At 41.1% G+C, this 25561-nt stretch overlaps 1 protein-coding gene across 1 annotated transcript in view; it reads right to left on the bottom strand.

The window, feature by feature from the left end:
- Nucleotides 1-743: 743 nt before the first annotated feature.
- Nucleotides 744-25561, bottom strand: part of LOC110482622 (uncharacterized) — a 48193-nt gene continuing 23375 nt past the window's right edge. The window contains exons 4-6 of the mRNA XM_085569115.1: nt 14499-14643; nt 13880-13969; nt 744-8510 (exon numbers count right to left, since the gene is read on the bottom strand). The gene's annotated coding sequence lies outside the window, so the exon portion shown is untranslated. The remainder of the gene's footprint in view (nt 8511-13879; nt 13970-14498; nt 14644-25561) is intronic.

Raw genomic sequence — 25561 nt, 5'->3', positions numbered from 1 at the left:
GTGGACACGTCATGACTAGTATTTTGTGTGAAGATGATAGCAAAAAAAGGCATTGGACTGTGTCTTCCTTCTGTCACACACTTTTTATTGTTAGATAAACAATATTCTATTGTTTATTTATTAAACAATGGAACTAGAATTTTCTTTGCCTGCCCTTCTATTGTTGCAAGTAGTAGCAGTAATGAGAAAGATACAGCTTCTCTCTTGGCAAGCTGCCTTACTAAAAGTTGAATGAGACAGGCTTTTGATTTTAATTTAATTTTTAAAAAAAATTATTTGAATAAAACTAATTTTCAGGCCTCCTCATCATCTGTTCTGAGCAAGCTTTTAGAAGTCCCCCCTTTGACTTTGAATGTGAAAGGTCTGAAAGCAAAACGGATTCTCTCTTAAACTGTTATTACCATGTTGTTTGAAATACAGTTTAGACCAGAAAAAAAGTAGTTTTGTTGGCCTGATAGAGAATTAATTCTCCTTTCTCCTTAGTATTAAAGTCCACAGCTAGAACCAGAAGGTCTGTTAGAAATAAGGAGTAAAAGTGAATTCTCTCCTTTTTTTCTCCTTTCATTGTGAGCAATGGGGAGATAATTCCTTATTGCTAGATTTGCTAGCTGGAGGTAGAAGGGAAGGCTGTGTAAAGAGAGTGGTGAGAAAGAAGATTTAGATTTAAATATTCATGTTTTGGGGGTTATTCAATGATATTAGGAATAAATTACCAGCTAAGGACACACTTGATTGATTCTGTCTGAATTTGTTTTATAATAATTTCACATAATTTCATTTATTCTTTCCTTTAACATCTATTAGAGGAAAAAAGATAAAAAATAGACAGCATATGAAAAGAACACAGGGAAGTTTTTAATATAATATTAATAATAGTTGATATTTAATTGAGATCGTATCTTTAATCTTTTCTTCTTTTCCCCTGCCAGTGTTTCATCTCTATACTTATTATCTTGTTTTCAGTACAGAATTATCACCCACTGGTTTTCAATTACAGCGATGCCCATATTGATTCTCCCCTTGATTTTAACTCGAAGCTGAAAAATTACTCACTTAAGCCAATAAAAGTAGATGATGTGCTTAGTTTTGGGTTCCTTTTTTAAAATAATAAATGAATAAAAAAGAAGAATGAGAAGCTTATAATGATTTTGACTTACAGCAAATTTGTATGGAAATGCATTTTAAATCATTAGAACTCAGAACAGTGTTACAAATTTATATTTATCTCTTCACGTTGAAGTAGTCCCTGAGGACATAAAATCTATGTTTGTAATTCTAAGTTGCATTTGTCGGTTAGTTCCTGGGCACTGAGACCCCCTGACAGATAATGGATTCTGTCTGCACTTCTTTTGGCTTCCAAAAATAAGGTTTCTGTGCACAGAATGCCCGTTGGGAATGTCCATGTCCATGCTAACTCACAGAGCGTGGCCAGGAATTGTCTGGGGGGGTGCCAGCTGGCATGGCCCAAAATCACCACTCTTTTGGATTAACAGCAGAGATGATCACATTCCCAGGCTTCGGGAAGTTCCCAGGAACTGCTAAATTTGCTGCCAGAGATGTAGCCAGGGAGCGTTGTCCCACCAAGAAGAAGCTACATTACTCCTCCAACTCTTCTGTGCATACCTGCTCAGCACACAAATAGTCCCACAATGCTGTGATGCCAAATTACAAGTTCAAACAGTGCAGGTTTTTCCAGAGAGGCAAAGGTCAAGGCTTGTCAGGGCATGGTTGTGGTGGCCATGTGCAGTTGTGATTCTTTCCTTATTGATGCTGAGAAAGTGTGAATTCAGGAGCAGCTGAACATCACCTTTCTTGCACTGAAGGATTTGGTTCTGCATCAATTGATGTCAAGGGAAAACTCTTTTCCTTTCTGCTGGAGCAGACTGAGAGCTAGCTATAGGGGGGAAAAAAATCACACAGTGCCATCAGTTTTACATACACAATCCAAAATAGAAATAGCAAAGGGTCAAAGTTACCAAACTGCAAAAATAAAGATCTTTCAGAACCTCTATCCTAAATATCACAAGTAAATTTTCTCAAATGCTTCTGACAGAACAATTGATTTGTAAGGGAATCCACACAGGTGCACACATTACAGTATTGGTAGGTAGGTATGTAGGTGGGCTTTCTCCAGCGGAGGAGGAAGGCAGTCTCTCAACTTCAGGAAGATGCTGAATATCTATAGAAGGGAATTGCTTTAAATAATATTAACCCCAGTTTGATCTGGGATGATACTCTCAGCTGCATTCCACTGCCTATGTAGACATAGTATAAAACCATTTATTTTCAGTCTGACTGAAACACGGAAAAGACAAATCACACAGGATAATATGCTGTTGATTAGTTTGCCACATGTAATCTCTCTTTTTCTTTGACTGTGTTCAATATTCTTGGTCATGTTTTATTGTAACTCTAACTTTTAAATTTAGGACTGCTCATTTGCGATGATACTTAGAAATATTTGAGTCAAGATTTTCAGGCCTGTTCTTGTAGTCCTGAAAACTCCCTCACCCAAAAGGCTTATTTTTAAGATAATTGTAATAATTTTGAAGAGCAGAGCCATCATGAAACTTTTGGTTCCATCCAGGTCCTAGGCCTCTGTCCTGCCTTAATCTCTGTTGTCCCCTCTTAGCTCCAGTCCTCATTTCTTGGGGCCCAACTGTTTCTGACCCATTTCAACATCCATCTCTCCTGCTTAGAATCACACACGTACTTTAACCAAGTCTTCCCTGTGCTTGTCACTGCACAGACTTCTTTTTACATGTCTAATTTGTCCACTTTTTATGCATTGTAGCAGCATTGCCCCTCTTTGGAAATTTTCCAGGAAGCACCTCTACTTACTCATTTGTAAAATGCCAGTATGGTAAGCTGTAATTTGCCAGTCCATTTCTCCCCCAAGAGTAAATTTATTGAGTTGATAGTAGCAGAATTTATAGTTTTATATATACTATATTTGCATGCTAGGGAAATATTTTAGCATTAGGATGGGGTAAATGAGTCATAACTGATTACAGAGGAATTCCTGTCTAGGCAGGAATAAGAAGCCAAGGTTTTTCTTTCCTTTCTTTCTGGGATGCCTGCTCTACTTAAGCAGTTGACTATCTTACCTTCTTTTTCTTTTTGCAGTTAGTATTACACAGGGCTGGGACCTCTGAAGGATTTGTGAAACTGCAGAAGGCAAAAAAATTTCTGCAGTGGCTCACCATTATTGATACTGTTTTACTGCCTTTTCTGTATTTCTAATTTCTGCATTTTCTGCATTTCTAATTTTTATTTCTCATCTGCCAATTATTTACATGTTTTTTGTTGTAGTGTTTTTTGTTTGTTTTCATTTTTTATTATTATTTTTTTTATTTTAGGGTTGAACTAGCAGATCTGTGGCTCTTACCAAACATACATAGAGGCTCTACCACCCACACCCACTACCCTCTAACCCTATAATGCTAAAACACTTCTTCAGACTGCAGTATCCTCTATACCATCAAAAAGTTGTTGCTGTTTCCTGTGAAATACCTCGGGTGCCAAACACAACCTCAGTGCAGCCTGTGGAAATGGAGTCTCCCAAAGGGGATGCTGACTGTGCATAAAAGTGGGCTCTGTTTTCCAAGGCACCTGCCAGAACCTTGCTGACATTTTCAGCATAGGAAAATATTTGGCACTGTACAGCTGTCCAAAAACTTTCACCCTTGTAGGTAAAAAAATGTTCCCCTTTTAAAAACATATTTATATAATTTTTAGGCCTACACACATGTGAAAGGCTTCATTTTTCCCCCCACTGTGAACTTCAGGGAATTTACCTCCTTGGTTCTTCCTATTTCCTCTATCACTCCATACTGTGAACACATCCAGCTCTTCTTTTTAGTCTGTCTTTCCCAGCAACCTGAGTTGCAGGATGGTTCATTGCTGTTACTCTTTCTTCCAGGAATTAGAAGTCGGAGTCCAGCATTTATTTATTATTTTTAGGTTTCTCTAAGAAGGTCACCTTGTTGAATGCTTAATATGTTTGGATTGAACACCTCCTCCCTTAGCAGCATTGCAAGTTATTCCTCTTCCACCTTCCCCTCCCATAAAAGTGATGAGGACAGGATTATACCTGCAAGCTATGAGGTGTGCCACTTTGTACCTTTCTGACAGCTGGTTTCTCCATCTCATGATGTGGCTTATGTTTCAGTGTGAAATCACTGAGCAGCCCGTTTGCTTGGTAAGTTGAAATTTTAGCAAAGAGGAGGGTGGTGTTTCAACTATTGCTCATAGGAGGAGTTTATATGAGTGACTGGCCCTGTGTGTCACCTTCGTGTCCTGCACAGGGTGCTGGCTTTGGCAAAGGTGGGGATGCATCATTCATTCATGACAGCAAACAACAATCCCTTGCAGTTGCAAATGCCAGGCAGAATCTTGTGGCAGTAGCTCTGAAGTGTTCAGCTTCACATGGCTTTGCCCTTCCCCAGTCATCACCTTGCTTTCCTTTTTCTTTCAAATCCCATTGATGCCTTAAGTTTGAGCTTTCATATTTTCCAGATTTTGTTCTGCATTAGCACATAACTCTGAACTTCATATAAAGTGTTGGCAAGTTCTCCTCACAGCTCTGTCTCACAAAACAATCCTTTTCCAGCCCCAGAACCAAGGACACCACTGCAGCTTCAGCCCCAAAAAGTGCAAACAACAGGGAATGGAGGAGACCAAACTGGGAGGATGGGACTGCACAGCCTGGAGCTGCAACTGAACAGTTAAGCCCAATATGGAAATGGACCAAAACTTACAAAAGTGTGAAAACTTGTTGCTCAGAGTCCACCTTGGGTGTAGCCCTGCCCAGGCCTTTGCACTGCCCAAGGTGCATCCTTTGAAAGGCTTTTGATAAATCCCTACTGTATTCTTTTAACTTTGCCCAGCCCCTGTTCCAGGCAGCCTCTTTAGGCATCACCAGGTAAAGGGCTTTGTAATGTCTTTTCATCTAGGTCTCTTCCTTCAGTACTTTGGATTTTCCATAAAGACTACTGAATAGATCATATGACTGTTACATGGAGAATATATTGGTGATGGCCAGGTCTTCTATAAACCCTGGATTATTTACAGATCATCTGTTGCTTCTTCTGTTTTGTACCTTGTTATAATACACAGAACCACAGAAAGCTTTGGTTTGGAAGGGACCTCAAAGACCATCTTGTTTCAGCCCCCTGCCATGGGCAGGGACACCTTGCACCAGACCAAAGCCCCATCCAACCTGGCCTTGGACACTTCCAGGAATGGGGCATCCACAACTTCTCTCACACAGAATAATTTTTTCCTATTATCTAATCTAAACCTTGTCCTACTTGTAAGTAGAAGTAAAATGCAGTATTCAAATTCCCCTAAATACACTGTTTTTCACAGGTAGAAATTATCAGATTTAAAGTAATCTTGGAAGGGATTTGTGTTTTGTTCTTTACTATACTTGATTGGTGATGGCAATAGATAGTGTACAGGAAGAAACTCTGATAAAAGACCTTATTGTTCTTTATTTCTTGCACAGTTTCAACAAAAGAGAGCTTTTCATTTTGTTATTTAGCAGCCAATCAGAGCCCATGACTGATGAATTCCCACTGCCTATCGTTATGGAATCCAAGTCTTCATCCAGCATAAAGTGCAGCCTATTTTAACAAATTCATTGAGTTACAAATGGGAAGGGGATACTAGCAAGGTCTTGAACTGTGCTGGCAGGATACGCTCCTTCACTTTATTTTATTTAAAAAAAAAATACAGATAGGATTTAACTAGCTGCTTCTGAGGGAAAATATAGCCTATGTTCCAGAGAGAAATAAATGTGAAGTGTTAGACCATGGGTAAACTAATATGCAATTACTTCAGTGCATCATAATTGGAGAGTAAAGTCAGTCACCTTGAGAACATACTTGGGTATTTCCTAAAATACCTCTCCAAAATAACTTAGGGTACTGTGCTCTTGAATATGTGTGTGGAAACAGTGTTGAAAAAATATAAGATAAATTTAAAAACCATATTCTCCCAAAACTCTAGAAATTTTGTTTTCCATTCTCAAGCTCTATGGCCTGAAAGAAAAGTAAAACAGTAAGGTTCAGGTATATTGTAAAATTGAGCAGCACCATTTCCTTAATATTCATCAAAATATGACTCAAAATGTTTGCAAATGGTGAGCAGTGTAACCCACACCACCAGCAGCACCAGTCTCAACCTGTCATCCCTAGGAAGGAACAAATAACAAGAGCATGATAGTTGTTTTTTAAAGGGTTTGGACATTGGTCTAGAATACACAGATTGGAAGCCAAATCTGAAGTGAAACCAATGCAATCATTGGACAAAATTAAATTTTCTTTCAAAGAGGGAGCTGGAAAATGGATGTGCAAAGGGGCTATTTATAGAAGAAATGCCACTCCTTAGACTTGATTAGAGATAGGCTGTGGTTTAAATAAGTGAGATGAACTAGCTTTACATATGAATTTTTAAATTATTTTTAAGCTGTTTCACAAACTGGCCTTTTCTCCTTTTTTTTTTCTTTTTCTTTTTTTTTTTTTTTTTTTTTGTTGAAAACAAAATCAATTCTTTCAAAATGGTGCAGGGAAGAGTGTGTGGGAGCAAGATTTACTGAATAAAGGCTTCCTTTAATTTATTCACTAAAGATTCCTGGCAGGTAAAGCTCATTTGAAGGGAACACTTTTTTTCCCCCCCATGATCCTCTAAATTCCCATCTGTACTCAGACATTTCTATTTACACTGTTACATTCTTCAGGAGCAACACTTCTCAGATGTAAAATGCTGAAGGAGTTGTGCACGAACTTTGCTGAAAAATGTCTCTGTGCAGAAAGTTTCCTGAAAATGACAGTGGTGCTCACCACAACAGCCTCATATAATCAGATTCCCAGGGTACCACACAGGCTGACCAAGGAGGCTGCTTCAGCAGCTAAGGAGGCAGGGCCCTGTTCAGGAAGTTGTAACAGGTCTTAAAAGGTCCTCACCTTGTTCCCTGATCTCCCAAGCTCATGGTAGCTAACATACTTGTAGTAAAGATATTTTATCTCTGGGATAAATATGCCACAAATGAAACAAGCAAGGAGGAGAGCTCATGGCAAGAGACGTGCCCAGTAAGTGCAGGCAATAAAAGTTATTTGAAGTTGCTTAAGTGGCTTTAAAATAATCACTACACCAAACCCTACCTTGTACCCTTCTATGTACTGGTGTTTTTCATACTTTAAAAGCTTCACAGATGTCTTGTCCGGTTCTTGAGAGTATTCAAACAATTCTGGATTTGCCAGGTTTAAACCTGTATTTACTCTTCGTTCATCTTGGACCTAACAAACATTTTCAGTCCATGATCTATGCCATGACCTGAATTTGCAGAGTTTTTATGTGATCACTTCAGTGCTGCAGTGGAGTTTCTTTCTTACAGGTCTCCAGTTGCCTTCACAGCCCAGCAAATCTAAGTGGTAGTTGGCATCCAAAGTCCACAGGATGAAATGTTTTGCCATGTCCATAAAGGAGTGGTAAATTTTTTGTCACTATGCTAACAGCAGAATTACAGCAGGGCACTACATTTACAACAGTTAATTTTGTGATATTTTCTGCAAGACACTAAAATTGTTCTGGAATAGGAAACCTATATAACTTCCAGGCATTGATTTTGACTGCTTGGATGGTAGCAAATGCAGGTTGTCAAGATTTCAAACTCTATGTATTGTCAGTGTTCTTCTGTTGCAGTTTCTGAAATCCCCAAAGGTAAGAAGCTGTCATTGTTTTTAGGACCTGCAGGGTGTAAGACAGTGAATTTTCCAGTCCTTGTTGGGAATTGTCAATAGATGCTGAGATGTGTTCTTCCAGGATCCTCAGTAGATTAACAAATGATTAAACAAATTTTCTTTATGGAAGATTTATACCAGTGTGGGAAATCCCTGGGCTTTAAACACATGAAATAGGGTGTCTGGGAATGAACAAAGGGCTAGAATAGGTGCATGAAAATCTGGCAGTGAAGAGTGGACAGCACAATGGTGCTTTGTAGGAAGCACCAAAGTACTTGAAGACATTAATCCTGATGTATTCCAAGGCAAATGCAGAAATCACACTGGTGATGGATGTTTTTGCAAAACTCTCTGTGCAGACATACAGGAGCAATGGAGCATTAGGGTTCACAGCCACAAGCCTAGGGAACTTCTGCAGTAAATTCCAAGCCAGACAGCAAAGAGGAACCATGATACATGGACTGCCTTGCTGTCCTTGAGTTGAGTTAGGTATTTGCTTGTTTACAAGCACTGAAGAAACCTTGTGGTGTCTGACTCCTGTTTGTGTTTCTGGGAAGCAGATCCCTCACATGCTAAAGCAGCAAGTCTTCCTTGAAAGATCAGTTTTTTGCCTGCCATGGAATTCCAGAGACTGTAATTGCAGATAATGTAACTCAATTTTCCTGTCAGGGATCTGCCATTTGTAGTACCAGCAGAACCAGAGTGTGTCACATCCCTGCCACGTTCCAGCCAAAGCAGGAGCAGCTGTCAGGGTTGCCAAGCATCCTGGGGTAAAAGAGAAGATATTTTTGTGCATTATTTGGTGATCAGCAAGCCTTCAGGATTGTTCTGTGTCACGCCAGGCATGGATACTGGGGTGCACAAATGCTGCAACTCAGTCGAGGTCGAAAAGCACTCCATCTGCTGTGGCCTAATTTGTAACAGAGAACTGTAAAACCCAAAGTAGATATCCCTCCTCCAGTGAAAAGGTCTGCTGTGCTCACTATGGTATGTCCAATACCACAGCAGCAGCAGAGAACTTACTTGAATAAAAGTGGACATAATTTATAATCAGTCAGGCTCTCAAAATTAAAATTACACACAAACTCAAACCCAAGGCTGTTACATTTAAGGATGTTGTATTTGTTCTAATTTGTGCATTCAGCAAATTAGGCCTTTGGCTTTTTTCCTCCATTTGCAGTAAAATATTGCCTTCTTGCAATGAGGGCCTAGGAAAAAAGGCAAAGTGTGAAATTCTGGGGAGCTACTGAACTTCCAATGCCCAGGACTAAGCAGAACACCATCATTAAAGCAAGCAGAAATGGCAATGAGATTTCTGTTTTAAAAGCTAGCATCAAGACACCTGCTGTTACTGAATAACATGTATCAAAGATTTTTTTTTACCAAATAAAGGTCATCCTTTCTCTTCAATTGACCTTGTATTTGTAAAAGCAAAATTGGCTTGACTCAATCAAGACTGGCTTTTCACCCCTCTATGCATTAAGGAATTTAACATATATGCAGAGATGAATGGCATTTCCTCAATTTGCAGAAATCCAATGGCCATTTGTGACCCCCTTTTAGTTTGATTCAGGTTAGAGTGATGAGTTGTTGAATCTATCCTTGAGTACCCCTGGTGCTTATCTATCACAGAGCTATTTAAGGCAGAGACATCTTCACCTGCAGCTACCTGGAAAGAGAATCTCCAGTTTCCTATTCCTCTTCCGTCATACACAGCAATTTTATTCTGAATGAAGATTAAAATCAACTTAGAGGAACCTGGGAATTATATTTCAATGCATGCAGGTGCAGTGGCTCTTAAATAGAACTAATAATGCTGTGATGAGTACCTTGTAATTTCTAGAGATGGCACAGTTCATTTGATACAATTAATATGCCATGTAACACAGAAAGAAGCAGTGCCCAGGATATAGAAGTTGTTACATGCTGAGGGGAGGGAAAATTGGAACAGATTAATCAGAGAATCTGAACAATTAAGGTCATAAAGACTTGTTAAAGTTGTTTAATCTGACCTCCTGCTCAATGCAAGGCCATCTTGATCAGTATTTCAGGTCTGTATTTAAGTTTAGAAAATCTGCATCTCCTCTGCACTTTTTCCAGTTCTGCACCAGCCTCAGAAGAAGATGATTTTTTTTTTTCTTATTTGGTCCAGTTAGAATTTCTTTGCAAGCAATTTCGTTGCTTCTAGACCTTTTCCTGTGCATCTCTGGGAGGAGTCTGGCTCCCTTTTATTTCTAAGATCCCTGCAGGACCCCCCAGAGCCATTTTTCTGGGGCTGAACCTCAGTGTTTCCTCGCAGGGCAGCTACTGCAGCCCCTGGCTGTCACAGTGGCTCTCTGCTGATGCTTTTCCTGCCTGTTGGTGTCCAAAACTACTCTCACAAATACCAAGCTGAGGGGAATGACCACCTCCTTTGACCTGCTCATGACGTAGTTGCCCTGTGCTGGCAGCCGATTCATTCCTGCTTGACTGTGAAGCCTGGGAGGGCGATATGGATAAATACCAGGTTTATGGAGGCAAGCAGGTGAAAATGATTGTTCTTGTGGGAAATTATGAGCAGCACATCTCATCCAGGGAATTGACAATTGTGTAAGACTTGGAGGATAAAAATAGAAGTGGCATACAGAGTAAGAAGTGAGTGAGAACCAGCAAGACCTCTTAGGGCTTAGAGATTTTTTTTTTCCCAAATATCTCCGGGCAGGGATCTGAATGCTTTTGGACATATTTAAAAGCTGCGTATGTTGGGTTTGCAAAAAATACCTGTGGATTCTGCTTGGATTTGGTTTGGGTTTTTAAACATTTATTTTATTATTTCCTGCCTCACACCCACATGTGTCTTGTCCATAACAAGGGGTTTATATTCCTGATCAATGAGTACAAGCATGTCATTTTTACAAAACATGCATCAAATGTACAGTAGGTCAATCCTGTTTTGACCACTGGCCATGCATACTGATTATCTGGGGTAACTATTACCCATCAGTCCCAGCAGCTGAGAGTCTGGAAAAGTGGTACATCACTGCTCAAAGCTGTAGTTTCCTCCTTAAATCAGGAGAAAAGGGATTGCAGCTTTTACTAGCAAGATAGATTAAAATTAATCCTCGAGCTAAGAGAAAATTCCTATATATATCTATGTATATATATATATATCAGTATATATTTTTACATAAAAATTTATATATATATATATGACATATATATATAGATATGTTTCTAGATGATGGTGTTTACCTCCTTCAAAAAGCTTTATGTTCTCAGAGAAGATTCCATAAGTAGAGATATATAGAAATGTTATACAAAATAGCAAGCTTATTCACAGTGACATCATACTATGAAATTGAATATCACTGTGTTGTTTTTACTTTTCATATTTAGAAGTATCTATGTTTGTTTTTCAGTATTTATGCTGTGGAATTAATGACATAAATAAAAAAAATTAGGTAGGAGATTACTAGACATACTTTGTGCTTCAGTTCATTAATATAGAAACCAGTAGTGTTTCTTAAGAAATTAGGTTTGTGTCCCTTGGAAGAAAGCAAAGAAAGCACTGGCATTGAGAATATATAGCAGCATTAAGTCAAATATGTGGTCTTTTTAATGGAACAAAGTCAGAAAAATTTTGCATCTGTTAATGTTGAAGAATCAAAAGTGCAAGTGCATTGCATTACAATGTATTTATTTTTAAGGGCAGCCTTCCTGGAGTAGCTTACTTAGTAGTGTGACGTTACTTAGATCCTTTGCCAGAGATAAATACTTACTCCTCAAGATTTGTTCAATTGCAATTGGAAGGTATCACTTTGCTCAGCACACCAGCTCTGAATTTATTTATAGCTGTGCCCAGATGCACCTGACACTGGAAACCAGATTGGGTGTGTGGAACAAGAAAACTTGTCCTCTAACACAGTGCAGGCTGGTGTAAACCCTGGTGCTGTGCAGTGGAGCGAGGTGTCACCCCCACCCCATAGGGAGGGGACTCTGCCCCTCTGCCCCACTCTGGTGAGGCCCCAGCACAGGAGGACCTGGAGCTGCTGAAGCCAGTCCAGAGGAGGCACCAGGATGAGCAGAGGGACGGACTACTCTGCTGCTAGGAAAGGGTGGGAGAATTGGGATTGCTCTGCCTGTAGAAGAAAAGCTTTGGGGTGAGATCATTGTGGCCTTCAGGTTCCTGAAGGGAGTCTACGAGAAAGATGGAGAGAGACCCTTTACTGGGGTCCCTCTGGGGTGACAGAACAAGGGGGAATAGCTTCAGACTTAGAGAGTGGTTTAAAAATTCAGTTTAAATTAGATATTAGGGAGAAATTCCTTGCTCTGAGGAAGATGATGCCCTGGCAGAGGTTGCCCAGAAAAGCTGTGATTGCCCCTGGATCCCTGTAAGTGTCCAAGGTCAGGCTGGATGAGGTTCTGAGCAACCTGGGACAGTGCAAGGTGTCCCTGCCCGTGGCAGGGGGTTGGAATGAGGTGGTTTTTGTGGTTTCTTTGAACCCAGGCCATTGTGTGAAACACCAGCCTCTTCCCCTAGCTCTGTGTGCCAACTTGGGAATCTGTGTACCATGGTCACTGGCCTCATGTAGATGTGCCCAGCATGTTTCAAAAGACAACTGCACAACTTTTTAAAGCAGGGGTATCATTGCATGGGAAACAAACTCTTTGCATCTAAGATTACAGCCTGAATTAGTAAGGGAAGACATGAAAAGTGGGAAGGATATTTCTCAGTGTTTTTTCACAACTTCTATTTACCTGAAGAAAATGTTCATGTTCTCTATGTCCTTGGGGCACTTGCCGCTGTCCCAGTTCCAACATTTGCTGTCTCTCTCCTCAGGGAACCCTTGATGCCATGTGGTTCACCTGCTCTTCCCACATCTCCGTGTGCCTAAGGAGCTGGTCGTAGTAGTGGTCCCTACTCTTTCTGCTCTTCACTCCTTGTCTCATTTGTTTTTTATGCTTTTTCCAAATGAAAAAGTGACTGTTGCACTGTCCAGCTTCCCTCTTGCTCAACATTAGCAGCATTCTACCAGCACGTGTTCCTTTTCCCATATTAGAGCAACCAAACAGATACAACTTTGCTTTGTAGTGACAGTATTGGAAAAATCCAGCTTCCTAATCCTTCTGTATTGATCTTCTCTTGAGTAAGTTGATGGACTGGATTTTGGTTCCATTATATTCCTACATATCTTCCCAGACCTTTTTATCTGGGACTCTAACTCCATGGAGAGAGAAATTTGTTCCAAAAATCAAAGAGGCTGGTTGCTATAGGAGTGTGCATGTGTGTGTGTTCAGTGTGACAGAGCTGGCAAATAATTTCTGAAGAGACCATTACAGGAAAGGCCTTTTGATGGTGTATAGTACAAGAGGATACATAGTATTTTATATACCATAGTATTTTATACATGCAATATGTGCTGAATATGGTGTAAGTGAAAGAGACTACACTTTGATATATGAAAATTCCCTGTGAGTGTGTTTACCAGGTATGATCCCCACTGGATGTGCAAGGGATGTGTTAGCCTCAAGTGACAAAGGTTTAAAAGATGGATAACAGCCAGCTAAATTTTAGCCTGTTGTCCAAGAGTGCTGGGGCTTCGGTTTGGACACAATGAATGAAGAAATTCCACTTGCATATCTGTGAACTGCTGGTAAGCTTATGCTGTAAAACATGAGATTTGGTACTAAGGTTGCATGACATTTAAACTCCAGAGGTGTGGTCAGTGGCAGAATAACATGAAATGCAGTATCAGCAACAATTTTCCACAGCTCCACGTTAAAGAATTATATTGAAATGCCACAGCGGTAAGTACTATGGGATGCCAAGTCCATGCTACCTGCTAGAACTGTCATTCTGTCCTTCAGGATGCAATGGCTTCTTTTCAAAGCACATCAAGTTCAGCAGAAGAACAGGAATTCATGGGGTGACTGCAGGACAGAATACTGACCAAAGTGTTTGTCAATAGCTCTTGAAAAAAAGAGCTGGCAGAGGATTCCTGAGAGTCTCCTTCAGCCTGAGCCAGTGAACCAATTCATGCTTATTCCAAACAATTCAGACCATGACAAGAGCTTCAAAGAACAGTCTGAAGACTAACAATTACACTGAACCTGAAGAATTTAGCACTTAGATACATTACAAAGATTAAACTTACTTCTGTATCCAGAGATTTGACCGTGTATCTCTCAAGGGGAAGATATTGGTCACAGTGTCTTTGCAGCCAAGAACAAAATAGTAATTCAAACTAAAAGAAAACAAAACAAAACAAAAATTAGTTACATTCATATTTAATAATGCATTATTTTGGACATTTAAATCTGAAATCTGCTTTTATATTAATTTATTTTTCTCCAAATTCAGACTTGTACTTTAAGATTTTACTGTTCATTAACAGTAAAACAGTTTAACATTTAACTTTTGTTTTTCAGTTTAATTTTACTTTAGTTGTTTGGGGGAAAGATGCAGAGGTAAACAGAGATTCTGCAAAACAAAGTTGTGCATCTGCTCTTGAATCCCTTGCCTAGGAGATGTAATGGATACTAAGGCACCGTATCCAGTATTTTAAGGAGTTGGTCACATTATACAGCACATCTGAAAAATGGCTGTGTCACTATTTACATTGTTCAGAACAAAGGAGTATTCAGAAAATGTCATGGATGATTAAAACAGGAAAAAATGAAATCCATTCCCCATACTGACACTTATTTTCCTTGTGTTCTCACACAAGTTTCATCTTGCAGGCTGTTTAAGCACATGTTTTCTGGGTGACTCACCTCACCCCAGTGGCAGGCTCCAAGACATACCAGGAGTACATATCCAATGCACACAAGTGTTTCCAGAAACAAAGGCCTTCCATTTTACGTGCCTCATTTCCCATGTCCTCAACATCAGGAGGATATAATTATTAATTCTGTGGGTCTGAGAGGACACATGATTGTTTGAGAAGTCACAGAGACAGTAAAATACCAGTACACAAGGTACAAGTGCAGCTGAAAATCTGAATTTGAACTCTGAAACAAAAAAACACTTTTTTATAAGCAAATAAATAAAGCTGTCTGCTAGAAGAAAAAGAACATCAGAAAAAAAATGTATACAACAGGCTTTTAAGATATTTCAATCAGCATTTATCTAAAATGTAGGCCATCCTTAAACTCAGCTATAAGTAAAATTAATTGTGTGTCCCATAGAATTCTTGGTTGGTTTGATTCTCAAGTTGATTTGTTAGGTGTACAACAACTGCACTGGTCTTATTTGGTTTGTTGGTTATGGTGGACACACAAGTGTGATGGTTGTATCTAACTCTGACAGAAATGTTCTTTGTCACATAAAGTAGGTGCAAGCTGAATGAAGCAAAAAACAGGTTCACCCCACCTTATTCCATAAAAAAAATTAGTCTTCTGAGTGTTACAGTGTTTGGGAAGTTTTTTTTTTTGTTGTTGTTGTTTTTTTGCTTACTTTTCAAGTGTTTATAATTTCTGTGTGATGTGACATCTTTGCAATCCATATAGTTGTAGATTTACCATAAAAAGGAAACCAAATTTTTCAGTCAGTGGAGATAAATCTTACCTATATACCAAAATATCTCTCTGTCCATAATGGAAAAAGAGGATTTCTTTTCTTTGTAGAAGTATTTTACCAGACCCTGGTGCTAGACCATGGCAGGAAAACATAGGCTTGAGCAACTTCCTTTCTCTCTTTCCTCATGCACTGAAACTTCTCCCTGAAAGTGTGGTTCTCTTCCACTGGGTCCCTTTCATTTTTGAATGAAGTAGAATGGAAATGAAGATTATCTATGATAAATTTCAATTTATCATACAATGGTTTGTGTTGGAAGGGTGCTTAATGATCTTATATTTCCAACCCCTGCCATGGGCAGGGATGCCACACACTGGACCAGATTACTCAGAGTCTCATCCAGCCTGGCCTTGAACACTTCCACATTCTAACTAATATATTGTTGCAGCATTATTCCCTGTGAATGCACTCTCTGAAGGTCTTTGAGTGCTGCATTAGGATGAACTCCATCCTCTACTTGAAGTCTTTGGGAAGTCCCTTCCTTCCTGATCCCTCATGACAATTTTCAAAACAGTGGGGTTTGTGTAACCTTTAGCTAGACCATTAAAATGCACCCAAAAATCCTGGACCTTTTGGAAAGAAAATCACTTTATTTGTGACTGATTTTTCTTTGCCTTATCAAGCCCAAATGAGTACCTCATACATGCTTATTGCTCCTAGGCATGCATAAAATCTACAAGAACAAATGCAGAGTGCCTACCATTTTTATGTATACTGGCTTGGGCTCTGTCAGCTGCTCATTTGCACAGTTACCTGTCTGAGGCTGGCAGGTTTCTGGGAGAGATAAAATGAATAACCTGGCAGTTGTGCTCCTATGTCACACAGTAGCTCCAAATTCTGCTGGTTGGGCCTCTTTATGAACAGAGTAATCCTGACAGTATAGCTAGGGGTTAAAGGGTGAGTGGGTCAGTTTTGTGGAGTTGGGATCGGTTTTGGGGAAAAGGAGAAGGAGAATTAGTCAGGGACACCTCTTCTTCATCACACAGCTCACAGAGATTAAATGTTCTGTGTCACAGCTGTAGATAGGGTGGGATTTGAGGCATGGCACAGCACAGAGCCAGGAGCAGCTGCTGTCATTTTTAGTGGCAGTTCCAGAGCAAACTAAATTAATAACCTGTAATGGTAAGGGCTTCTTTATGAAATTCATCCTTTTGAAATTTATGGGCTGCATAGATAAGGCAGTGGGCGAGATTAATGTAGTATAATGTATACATGAAACACATGAGCTGGATAAAACACATCTTATAGTTGCAACATAGGTAAATATTTTAATATGGAGTATATAATTGTATATATAAGGGAACATATGAACCAAAAATTTAGCTTGGCTTAAAGCATATGGGAAATTGGTGGTAGAGCTGGAAATTGGACCACTTGTGTTAGTCAGAAGATTATTCAGCAAAACCTGAAGGAAGGTTTATTTCTGTATTAGCTTTCATTTTTTTCAGGCAGCATTGCCCTTCTAAATATATCCCTTCAAAAGACAGACCTTTTAAGAATGTCTGCAGATCTGGACTCCCTCAGATTAACTAAGGGCACACATTTCAAAGGGAAGTGGTGTTCATGGGAATTCTCTGCCAGCCACCTAGATCTCAGCTGCAGAAGTAAAGGATAAGTAGTAAAGGAGTTTAAATTTCCTTGAGCCGCCTTCTGTTGTGCTTCAGCTTTGATCTGCCAGGATTACCTTGAGAGGTGAGCAAAGTAGTTAATTTTCCACTTTCACTTGACACTTCCCTTTTCTCTAGGGGCTGCTGAGTTAGTGCCCACTGCCTGCCCAGGTGAACTGAATGCAGCACCAAAACTGGCATTTTCTGGGTGCTGCCTGACTTCACAGACTGTCAGACAAGGGATCCAAGGATTTTTCTTGGCTTCAGTGTAGCTGCCATACAGCTACCACCAGAGGGGTGGGCTTTCTACTCTGGTCACCTACAATGACACCACCTTTACTTTGTCTTTTCTCTGTGGTCCTACAAGAAGTCTCTTGAGCTCCCAGGGAACATTCTTTACATAGTTTTACAAGTTATCTTTCTCCAGCTCTAGATTAAAAACATTCTTTGTGGGGATGACTACAAAAAGATTTAACTCGGCTTAGGTGACTTCTGCTTTGTTTATAAAGCTAAATATGTTGCCTCCTTGTGTTGTTCTGCTCCTTTGTCTTTTGTCTTTGGAGTTATATTTAGGCTTTTGTTTTATTATTAATTAGATACCATCCTTTTGTTCTGCTCTTATCACACCTCAAACAATAGATTCTCAGCCACAGCCAAGGCTTCTGTCTTCTTCAGTAACAAAAATATTTGGCAACAGAGCACAATGTGTGTTTTAAAACAACCATCACATGGAAGCTCTCATGTCCTTGCAATGTTGTCAGCTGTTGCAAAGGACAGAACAGCAGATGGCAAAATGGGCTAGGAAAAATGACTAAGCATGACTTGAGCTGCACTAGGAGGAACAGGAATCAGAATTAATGATGCCCTCCACTCCAGGATCCAGCTTTTTGAAGACTTTTGGCACTGTTATTCTGGTTGTGCCTTGGCACTGGATGAGGCTGGTGCTTGTGCTGTGGCTTTCCTGGAAGGAGGGAAGCAGTGCTAGGGCATGATGGCCAGGGTTTATGAGCCCTGGCACCTCACTCTCAGAGCTGTCTTGCTCTGCTTTAACCCTCAGCTGCAGTGTCCTGTGACAGGGACCATGTACTAGTCTTGTACACCACTTATCTACATCAAACAGCTCACAGGTACCTGCAGACCCACGTGGTCTTGAGCTACAGTGTTTGTTTCCCCTGTGGCAGGAAGCAGAAACCTCTGTGACCAGAAGCAGAAACACTGATCTAAACTGTTTAGATGGTCACAACTATCCTTGAACTGATCAAAGTACTGGTGGTAACCCTCAGGACTCACAACATGCTTTATCTCTCGTGGCAATCTGTGTTCAGTGCAGGGACAATCGTACATCAGGCATGCAAAAAGCCAAGTATAGCTGCTTCCCTGGGCCCAGCCAGACCTGCCACCATGGCCTGTGCATGGGGCTAGCTGCTTCTGTCCACTCTGCTCCCAAGACACCAAGGGCAGATAAAACAGCATCATGGCGATTTCTAGGAAATGCAATGAGTCAGTTCCTGTTAATGATGAGAGCCCTGTGAGTCAGATCATTAGCACTGATTTCCATTGCTCTTGCTGTTGTTGGGCTTTTTGTTTGTTTTAAGAAAGGGGATATTTTCATTTTACATCTGTTTTTGCTCTGCAACCACTTACATGAGGGAACAGGTATTACCTGGTAATTGATCTCTCTTTGCCCATCCTTCCCCAGGAACTTTTGTGCTCATCATCAAGAAAGGCAGTGTATTCAAAGTTGCTAAGTCCCTGCAATGTTAATGAAAACTTCTATCTGGTTAGAGGAAAAAGCCCCTGTTAGTGCTGTGGTGAGAGACGTGCCATAAAGGCAACTCACTCTGTGAGTCACCAGAGAATCCACACCTCTAGATGGCAGGAAAAGCTTCGGAGTTTGCATGTTATATTAGACCTCAGAGACACATCTATTAGAAACTAAAAATAATCCTCGCCGTTGCTCCCAAGAAAACGGATTTTTAATTGTATAAAATCCATCCTTTAAAAGAAGCATTTGTATCTGGCTCTGTAGATTCATATGTTCCCCTCTCTTCAGAGGCATTAAGATTTAAGGTACTCATCAGTGGGAAATACATATAACCTCCCACAGGACTGCAGTCTCTCCTTCAGTACCAACATATTAAAACTAGACTTCTTAAGCATTCATATTAATTAGTCTGTAAGGAACCATTATCAAAATATGGTTTGAATACATAATTATGAGGGTGTGTTGTCTGGCAGGAAAATTAGGGTCTCATCCTGCCTTCTCCCAAGTAAGTGGCAGCTTCATTTGTTTTTGTACAAGCAATAGTGAGCCCTGAGGCAGCTGAAATGGGAGACAATTTTCCCTTTCCTTCCTCCCTGGAAGCACTGTCTCACCCTTGCTAAGAAAGCACTTTACCCCTCCTGGGAGGGGAGATAGAAAGCACAGTGTTTGGCCGCTATTATCAATATTCACGCCCAGCTGCAATTCACAGGCCTTATTCCCTGCTGAAATGTGCCATTAGCTGCAGCAGGGCACAGCCCAGAGTGGGACAGACCCCGGGTAGTGCCAGGAAGGAATTCCTAGCTGTCCTCTAGGTGCATCTACTCTCCTGCCACAGGAGAGGACAGCCTGGTTCTTCTTGTGTCAGGGCGGTTTATCTGCTAGTCCTGGTCCTGGGAGAAGGGCTAGCAAAATGTCCTGCGTGTGATGCAGTAGTTCAAATTTTGCCATTTCACTGAGTTGATAGGCAAAACCTTTCTTTGCCCCCGATAAATGCAGTGCCAGAGCCTGTCAAGATACGGTAATCTATGTGCTAATATTAAAATATCAGTCCCACAGCTCATCTCTGACGAGGATCTCATTTGATCGGGGTTTTGTGTTTGGTCTATTTTGTCCTAAGCAGAAAATAGTATGGTTTAGAAAATGCAGAATGGGACTAAAAAACTGGAATGAAATCCCAGATCTTGTTTGTCTGCCACAGATTTGTTTGGCAGCCCTGGGAGAATATGAGGATATTATTTCCCCATCCCCAATTAATGTCTTGTTTGTAATCTGGTAGAAGTGCTTTCCCTGCTGTTCCCCATCCCAAAGTTTCCCTTCTTGGCTTAGCCACATGCAAAAGCAGTGGTTTATTTGCTAGCACTAGAACACATCCCCTCCTGATCCAGGATTTTTTTCTCTCCTGCAGTTCCTATCTCTCCCATTGGCTGCAGCAAATTTCCACTGTGTTGAGAATGATGCCTCAGGATTTAGCTTTTATATTTTTCAGATTCTGTGCTGCTTTTGTGTGCACTTCTGGGCTTCACATTAGGCGATGGTGAGCTCTCTTCACAGAGCAGGGAGACAAAATAATTCCTTCTCTAGCTGGGGACCAAGGACAAATAATCCAAATCTCAGGCCCAGGAGCACAAACAACGTGGGCTGGGGAGATAAAAATAAGCAGGATGGGACTTTTCATGGGCTGAAGTTGGAACTGGACAATGAACCCCAAAATGCAAATGAAGCAGAACTGATCAAAGTGAGAGACCCCGGGAGCGCTTGTGCATTTTGTGCCCATTTTGGTTCATCTTGGGTGTAGCCTTGGCTGGGCTCTTGTGCTGCCCAAGGTGGATCCATGGAGGAGATCCTTTTAATAAATCCCTACTTAATCTATAACTCTGTCTAGCCTCTGTTCTAGGGCAGCCTTCCCAAGGCATCAGCAAGACATCTGCAACAGATTTCCGTTTCACACTTCGTGCTGGTATAACTGGTCAGGTGTGCTAAAAACACCATAATGAGGTTTTTCAGTCATGAGGTTTAACAGCTCTTGTTGAGAACAGGCAGGCTCAGAGGTGGAAATCTCTCAGAGTTGCACATAACCTGGACAGTGGCAGTATGGGCCTCCCATTGGTGTCTTGCTGTAACCCCAACAACGTCAATGACCCTGGTGCTGGTTGGACACTAAAGGCTGGACTGAAATTCCTCCTTTATTTTTACCAAACAGCTGTTGCATATCAGTAAGAGTGCAGGTCAGTTATTGTTTAGAGAAAACTGGATCTATAACAGGGCAGGCATTCAATGAGATTTCAGAATTTCCTTCTAGGTGCTTTGTTATTCTCTTTTTTGCATCTAATTACTTCTAAATATCTGGCCTTCAGTCACTGACCATTTGAACTGAATTATTGCTTGTGAGCAAGTGGAGAGGAAAGGAGAACCTTATCAAGTTAGCAGCCTTTTAACACTCAAACATCACCCTTTTTAATTAGAATTTCCCCCACTTAAATGTTCTGTTGGCTTTTAGGAGAACAAGAAGTTGAAATACATCAGGAGCTGAGGGGAAAAGTTATTCTCACCTCCCTCTAAATATTGTATATACTTGGGATTTCAAAAGTGTCCCAAGACGAACAGTGCCAAAAGCTTTAGTTTGGCTGAGATACATTTAGTTAGAAACAAATTCCCAAGCCTTGGATATTTTCACCAACTTCCACCTCTTTGTAAGCAATATTCTTTCTGTGGAAGTAACCAGCTAACAATCCTTGCAAAACAAACATTCTCTAATTAGATTTAGTGAAGTCAGGACTGCATATTGATGATATGCTCAATAAACTGTTTTAACCTGGGACCTTTAGCAGAGAATTTGATCATGGCAGTGATTGTTTAACTAGAAATGCTATCCGAAATGCAAGCATGTGGCTATAGTGACTGTACCTAGCCACTAGAGAGAGACATTATCCCACGTAGTAAAGTGAAATGTTTCACTTGCTGTCGTGGTTTTACCCCAGATGGCAACTAAGTTCTACACAGCCCCTCACTCACTGTCCTCTGTGGGATGAAGAAGAAAATGGGAAGGGTCAAAGTGAGAAAACTCCCAAGTTTGGATAGAAACAGTTTAATAGGTAAAGCAATAGCTGTGCACACAAGCAAAGCAAAACAAAGAATTAATTCCCTGCTTTCCACAGACAGGCAGGTGCTCAGCCATCTCCAGGACAGCAGGGCTCCATCACACATGACAGTGAATTGGGAAGACAAACACCAACACTGCAAACCTCCCCCTCTTCTTCTTCCTCAGCTTTACGTGCTAAGCATGATCCATATGGTCTGGGGTATCCCTCTGATCATTTGGGGTCAGCTGTCCTGGCTGTGTCCCCTCCCAACACCCTGGCACCCCCAGCCTCCTCGCTGGTGGGTGAGGGGCAGGAAAGGCCTTGGCTCTGTAAAACATCCCTGTGTTACCAACATTGCTTCCAGCACAATTCCAAACCGCAGTCCCACACCAGCCACTATGAAGAAACTGAACACTCCTACGAAGTTAAGTTAACTCAAACCCAGCAAACTTCCACATGTCCTCGAGCAAAGTGTCCTGTCCAGCTGATCAAACCTGGGGAGCTGTGGCCCATGGTGGCATCACAGGCTGCAAGTCCAAGGAGGCAATTCCAAAACACTGCAGCAATGATGGGGGGAAGGTGTTACATTTACATTTCTGTATTTTCAATCAAATCTGTATGCTTGCAGCTAGGGAAGTAGTGGGTTAACTCTTCTCAGATGGAGCAGGGCAGTGCTGATCAAGCCCATGCAGGTAACTTCTTGCAGTGTGACACTTAGGCAAACAGATTTTTGGGGCTTTACAGAAAGATCGAGAGGCAGATTGTACAGAACTATTGCAAAACCTTCAGCTCCAGAGAGCCTTGCTTAGACCAGGTGTGTTTTAATCGCAGACACGAGAGTGCTGGTGCACTGTGCTGCCAGCAGCCACCCCGGAGGCTGCACCAGGGTCTGAGTGGTTAATGCGAGCTGCTCACCCCGAGATTAACAGGTGCTCGTGTGCTCGGAAAGGAGAACCGGGCAGACTGGAAACTGTCGAGAGTTGATAGCGGAAAGGTCCATAAAAACAGCGCTACACCCGGGCTGATAACTGCGCGCTCGGATGATGCCCGCGGGTCAGAAGCTGCGCTCCTGTTGGTAAAGCCTGCCGAGGCGTTCGAGCTCCCAAGCACTGGAGGATCAGGTTAAAGTAACAGTGCTGGGAAACGTGGGAAGTCTGGCCGTGCCACAAACGCGTCTGGGTACAAGCCCGGCTTGTGCTGTGAATAAGCGGGGTGGCGGCTGAAGGGCGCCGGGTATTTAACCCCGGCGATTTTCTGCAGGCAGGGGCCAGCTCTGAGCCCCAGAGGAATTCCTGGAGAGGGGACTAAGCACCGCCCTGCTGTTTTGATCTTTCACAGAGTACCGAGCAAGGATCTGCTATTAGGATCAAGTGGTCATTTCCTCCGTGATTAGTTTTCTTTTAATGCAGGCGAGGAATAGCATTGTACTCGTGCGCGCTGTTATTCGGGGAGCCCTACCGTTCTCCTTTTTGCTAACACGAAAACACTAGATAACACGTATTTAATTTATGACTTCGAATTATTTTATATCAGCTCTTAAATGTTGAGTTAGAACTTACATTAGTATCTTTGTTTGCACCTGCACTTACTCTCGATTTCTCAAAATAGAGTAGAGGTTCGCTTGTGAAAATCCCGTTAAATTTCATAGGCTGATTTGAAAATCTCGGTAGTAGCAGTTTAAAATCCTCTGAAGGTGCGGGTTCAGCTGTATGCAAACATGCGAGGAGAAGTCTCGGTCTGGGTTTCCACTAGGACTTAACTAGGTGCACGATGAAAGTAAGCATTCAGTTTTTGTCTTGCAAATTAGCCAGCACTCAACTGAGGGGAGTCCTCAATCATTATGCAAATAATAAACGGGTAAAATCCCCTTTTCTTTTTATATAGCAGCACACCCTTTAGCGCATCCTCGGAATTAATCAGTTTTAAGGATTGATTACTGTAAGGTGCCACAATCTGCTTGCATTAAAATATTAAAATGAAATCCCTTAAAAACCCCTTTTTAAAAAGCTAACCAAGCCTGGATTGCAGGCAGGGGTATTTCCTGACCAGCTGTGTTGGTTCCGAGAAGCTTTTCTAGAATCTGGCATGACACTTTCTAGCATCTTACAAGTGTTCAACATTTATGTTTCTACCACATTTTCTGCATACTGGAAAATTACCTGTACACATGAACATTTAAATGAAAAAAAAGTATGTTATTAATACTCCTGTATTATAGAATGGTGATACCTGTGCAAGCAGCACTTGAAAATAGAGATAGAGAGTTTTGAGGGTATACACAGTGAAAAAATATGTAATTATATACATTCAACTACCATCTTAATGGTTGATATTAATCCTCTAAAATGAGAAACATGAGAAAAAGCCATCCTCAGTTTTCATGGGAAGAAAGGGGGGAAAAAAGGGTCCAAGACAGATTCACAGAAAAAATTTTCTGCTTCTCCTCAATTTTGCAAAAGGGACAAGGAGAGGTGTCCCTGCTCCTCCTGTCAGCAGCTGTCCCACTCTAGAGCAGCACAGCACATTGCTATTTGCATTTGCAATAGGGATCCACCATCCCACTCTAAAATTCAGCGAGTCCAGACTGCTGTGCAAAGGGAGTAGGAAGAGCTTGAAAGAACTGTATGGAGACTTGAGCTTGGCTGTGAGGGGGCTTCAGTTTTGCCCTGAAGGACAGTTATTTAAGAAGGAAAATTATTGTCCCATTGTGGCAAATTTGTGGCATTGCCTCTCTACCACCTAATTCTAACTTAATTTGGATTGTGCACAGGCACAACATGATTAACCTTACATTGCAGAAAAGACCTTATTAAAGCTTTTCTTTCATATTTGTCATTCTGCTTAATGAACTAAAAGTATTTTCTGCTCTCACCCCAACACAGACAACGTTAGGTCAGTGACCTTTTAGTAGTATGCCTAAAGAATTATTGACTCTTTTCATTTTGATATGGAGACGAGGTAGTGATGAAAGAGTGGTTGTCTGCAATACAAGAATTCCTGATGAGGACAAGGAGCACACGATGTGCTTGCTGTGTCTAGGGTGGTTTTAGTCTCTGTGTGAGGATGGGGATTTTGGGAAGCCAGGTGCTGTGTGCTTACACACTCATGCTATGTATATAGACTTTAATAACTAAACATTGCTGCTGAGTATGCATTTCAACTTTGAGGAACTCAGGGTTAAGTATTTTCACTAGTTTGAAAGTGGGGAAGCCGAGATGGGAGAAAGCCAATGGTTGGAATGAGGCCAGAGGTCCTGGCTAGCTCAGGACTGTGAGGCTCAGAGTTCTGTGTTTAGACCATGAAACCACAGCCCTGTGCAACAATAACAAGTTGCAGTCCATTCCTATTTGTGGAGGAAAATGAGACCATTCAAATAACTCAACAGTCCCTTTCTCTGCAGTGGGAATGCATCCCTTCCAAAGGTGTGTCAGAGGAAATTAAGGTCCCCTAAGTTTACACCCTAAGTTATGCATCCTTTTTTTTGTCTGTTCATTGCACTGTTTCAGCACCCATATTCTAAAGAAGTTTGAAACTGATGGGACTGTTTATTGAAAGGAAACTTCTCAGGGTGGCTCAGCTTAATTGTGTTCTCACTGGAGTGAAACAGGATGCTTGGCCCAAACCTGATTTCCTTCATTTCACCCCGTTCTATTCCCAGCACTTTTCCTGCATCCTGAAGTAAAACATCAGTGATGCTACATTTTTCTGAGCACAGGCCATTTGAAGGGATGCACAATCAAGGAAATTTTCATTTATTGATCTTGGAGGAATTGGGGATGCCCGTGTCTTACCGTAGGCAATTATTTGGA

Source organism: Lonchura striata, chromosome 1A, assembly GCF_050655825.1.
Source record: "Lonchura striata isolate lonStrDom1 chromosome 1A, ASM5065582v1, whole genome shotgun sequence".
Classification (NCBI taxonomy): domain Eukaryota; kingdom Metazoa; phylum Chordata; class Aves; order Passeriformes; family Estrildidae; genus Lonchura; species Lonchura striata.
This window is presented reverse-complemented; position numbering and strand designations above follow the sequence as displayed.